At 40.9% G+C, this 4,203-nt stretch overlaps 1 pseudogene; it reads right to left on the reverse strand.

The window, feature by feature from the left end:
- Positions 1 to 1,578: 1,578 nt before the first annotated feature.
- LOC118910407 (acylpyruvase FAHD1, mitochondrial-like) lies at positions 1,579 to 2,510 on the reverse strand (annotated as a pseudogene).
- Positions 2,511 to 4,203: the final 1,693 nt, after the last annotated feature.

The raw sequence follows: 4,203 nt of genomic DNA on the forward strand, positions 1-4,203 counted from the left end.
GTGTGAAAAGCATGGACAAGCATACAATTAACTCAAATACAAATGGGCAGTGTCCTATTTGTAACTTTTTGAAGAGAGTGAAGAAATGAACATTGAAGGGTCATGTTTTAAACCCAGATAAAGGTATTTCTATTCATAGAATGCTAATGTTAATTTACTATATAGCTGTTCCATACTTTTTAATAGCCGTATGAATATATTTTATTTATTCATATATATACAAAACATAGAAGAAATAACCTCTTTATTAATCTCCTAGGATGTTTAGACACAATATCTCACAGTACTTAAGACACAATACTTAACCAGTATTAGGCAAGGTCTGAAGTCATTAACAGCAAAGAGACTTACAGACTTAGGGTTTTTTCTTTTTCTTTTTTCCTTTAGGCAACTTACTTTAAAGCCCTCTTTTCTGTCCTTATCCTATTTTCTTTCTCTGATGAATTTGACAATTTGATTGTTCTCTCTTTAGCATTTTTTTCCTCCTCTTCTATTTTTTGTGCAGCTCTGGTCTCTGGATTACCTTCCCATCTCCCTTTTATTTCTTGTTTCTTCTAGTAATTTCTCCCTCTCTATCCTTTAAATATAGGTGTTATCCATGGTTCTGCCTTTTCCCCCTCTCTGCTTTATGTTACTCTCCACTTTCTGCCTTTGCTGCTTCATCCACTTCCATGACTACAGCATGACCTATATACTAATGACCTCCCAGAAGTCTAACCATCTTCACAAGGATGTATTACAGGGTTCTCATGTTCTATGGCAAATTGAATCACTATGTATATGGTGAAAGTTCAGTTTGAATATTCACAATTTGGGAAGCAGAAATGTAACTTTATGTTGTATAATACTTCATTTCCCCCCCAAAGACATCATATATATTTGGAAGACAATAGTTTCAAAGTCTTTTCCCAAACTCAGAATCTATGGACCAGGATACACACCTTAAGTAAATGAGTGAGGTCCTCATTAATTATTCATTTATTAAATGAGATTTAAAATTAACCAGTTATGTGGAGTGGTGTTTTTCCACATTTCTGTGATAAGAATCAGTTGGAGTTCTGGAGGCTAATTAATTCCACTAATTATTAGGGTGAGCTTGGTATGGGACAGTAACTTGAAAATTTTTTTGTTTACAGATATCAGCAAGTGATTACTGTAATGAAGGAAATTTGGGAAACATGATCATTTTTAAATTTCCTTTGCAAATTTTAAGTTTTTAACTACTGGTCCCAAAATGACTCCTGGAAGCCTTAATCCAGTCCAGTTTTGGGAAAGGATAAAAAAAGTTTTCTGAATGTTTGGTTTGATGACTTCTCCCCTTTGGAAGGATCACAGATACTTTATTGTGGTTGTGTCCTGGAGGATACTGTTTCTTATTTCCATTCCTGGCCCAGCTTTTCTAGATCACATTTTCCTTTGAGGGTCTGTCTTCTTTGAGTTGAGGTATAGCAACCCAATTAAATCATTTAAAAAAATTAGTTTTTTATTACAGAATTGTCACATTAAATAACCTCTGCTGGTTTCTTTCTTGTTCCCTTCTCTCCTGAAACTGAGGAAATTAGGGTGCTTTATATAAACTTAGTATTTTGGCCTTTCCACCTTAAATATCATATTGATGGCTCTGTGTATGTCTGGATCTCATTGTTTTCTTTAACTGGTCCACTTCCCTTTGGCATCCTGGTCAAGATAATATCTCCTTCCAAGGTCATTACCTTGTATGAATCTAATGATGTAGAGGATGGAAAAAAAATTGTGGAGGATGTTTCACCTTCCTGCCTGAGTTTGCCATTGACCTGAGCCAGAGTTTCTGGTTGTGAGGGTCAGGGGTCTTCAGTTTGGTCATGAACGTCCTCACTGGGACAGAGACTGTGAGGCTCCTGGCCAGAGTTCAGAGCAACCCCTTTTTCTTGCATTTGTCCTACACATCTCTGGTGGTCATGTCCAGGCACACACATGGCTGGCCATGTAGCCCATGACTGTGGCCTCTGGGAAGGTGCAGCTCTGCTTACCCATCACCTTGCCCAGCTCCAGCTCAAGGTACAGGCTCCATTATAGGTGGGTGTGAAGATGGCCCAACCCTCGGCGACGTAGTGGGTGTACAGCTTTAGGAGAAACATTGGCTCCACTCAGCATTGCTCTCTGCATTGCCCAGGTGAAGTCTGGTAGTCCCTGCCCATGCATACGATATTCTTTCCCTACTCCTGGAGGCTGCACAGCTGCCTGAGGGCTGCCAGGGCTCTAATTAGTACCCCTTGAGCCCTGTTGACTTTGCCAGGCCTTGTCACCTAATGCCTACAGCTACCCAGAGAGGACTACCAACCTTGGAGCATTGTCTCGTCCACAGGGGCCTGTTCCCCTTGACACTCTGGAAAACAAGCAGGAGCCACAGCACTTGGACTTTTGGAAACAGCTCTGCACTGAGTGGCTTTGGGACACTCGTCTGTTCCCTGGAGAAAGCAGGAGGCTCTGTAGTATCTCATTTTGTTATCAGGTTTGAGGGTAGATGTCATGATCTCCTGCCTTTTAAACATATGTCAGTCTGTTCTGAATATTAGTCTTATTTTTTCTGGTACTTTCTCAGTCTCTCAATTTTTCCTCCTACTCTGAAGGAAATTGCCTCTCCCTTTCCTCCTTCCCAAGAAGGCATTTGGGTGCAGAAGGAAGCTTTTATATGCTTAAGGCATTGGGGGAGGGGCACCTGGACTTTGTTACACAGATGTCCAGCCAACCTCACCTGGTGTTTTGGTGCCAGTCTGTGTGTCTTCTGCAGGGTAGACTGGCCTATTTGGTCTGTCAGTATTCTGAGCTGGTCTCCACTGAGGTGTGAATTGTTCCACTATGTTTTGAGGTGTGTTCTCTCAATTTCCAGTCTAGGCCTGGGGAAGGATCAGCTCTAAGATTTCTACATGTATCCTTTTCCTCCCCCACAATATATACAAGTGTGTTTCTGTCACTTCCATTTCTCACAGGGGTTTTGATTCCAGCACACTTCAAGTCTCAGCATGTAAGTCAGGGTCTTAGAAAATGTAGAGGTGGCATCCTCTAACTGGACAATTTCAGAAGACTTTAACAGAGGGACTGTTTATTAAGGTGTGAAGAAACTGGAGGGACAGTGCAGGACCTAGGCTACAAACAGCAGGATGCCCGGGTGAAAGCTGCAGGTCTTTGGTGGGTGCAGATAGCCTGTGACAATCCCTAAGAAAAGAGATAGTAAGTACCCTGACTCCTCTCCACTCTCTGATCTTTTCTAGGTGCTCTTTATTGGCTAAATCCAACAAGAAGCCAGCGGGAGGGGAGCCTGTAAATGCAGCCCATCCATTAATGCAATCCAGCCAATCTCCTGGGCCCTGGAGCAGGTGGAGAGTGGATTTGAAGGCGAAGTGGAAGATATCCAGAAGACTCAGCTCCCTAGCATGGTGTTAAATGTATAACACCAGGATTGAGAAAAGGTACAGAGAAAATTCTGGTGTGTGTGTGTGTGTGTGTGTGTGTGTGTGTGTGTGTGTGTGTGTGTGTGTGTGTGTGTGTGTGTGTGTGTCTGTGAGAGAGAAACAATTACATTTTTTTCAAAACTTTTCTCTTTCTACATTATCTGTATGCAACCTAGGAATGGCCCTTGATTTATCTCTCTGTTCCTCTCTCTCCTCTTACCATAGCCAGTAATTATACTCAACAGTTAGTGAATCACTGTGTGCCAGAATGGTGCTGGGCACTTTACATAAAATATCAAGTTCAGTCTTATTCAGGAGACACTACTTAACTGACAGACAACTGAAGCATAAAGGAATTAATGTTCCCATGGTCCTACAATGGTAGAACTAGATACAGACCTTGGAAATCTAGTTTCAAACCCTGCTTTATTGGCCTCCACAGAATATTACAATCAACCAAATTGTCAAATCCATGTATTGAGTCTGTCACCCTTTCTTTATATCCATTTGGGTTTAAGGAAAATTCTTCTATAATGAGTGCACATATTCCTTTTTTTTTCTGTCTCCGATCCATACTCTTTATTGCTATTTGAGTTATGTTTCTAAAGTAAGTCAGCAAAACTGATCATGTTACTCTTTGCTTAAATCCCCTTGTTAGTTCTGTCTTCATAATAGGATGAACACTATATGGTTTCCTAAGCATGTAAAATTGGCCATGATCTGGGACCAGTCTTTATTGGTTCACTGGTACTTTATTGGTTACTTTTTTTTT

Source organism: Manis pentadactyla, chromosome 1, assembly GCF_030020395.1.
Source record: "Manis pentadactyla isolate mManPen7 chromosome 1, mManPen7.hap1, whole genome shotgun sequence".
Taxonomy (NCBI): domain Eukaryota; kingdom Metazoa; phylum Chordata; class Mammalia; order Pholidota; family Manidae; genus Manis; species Manis pentadactyla.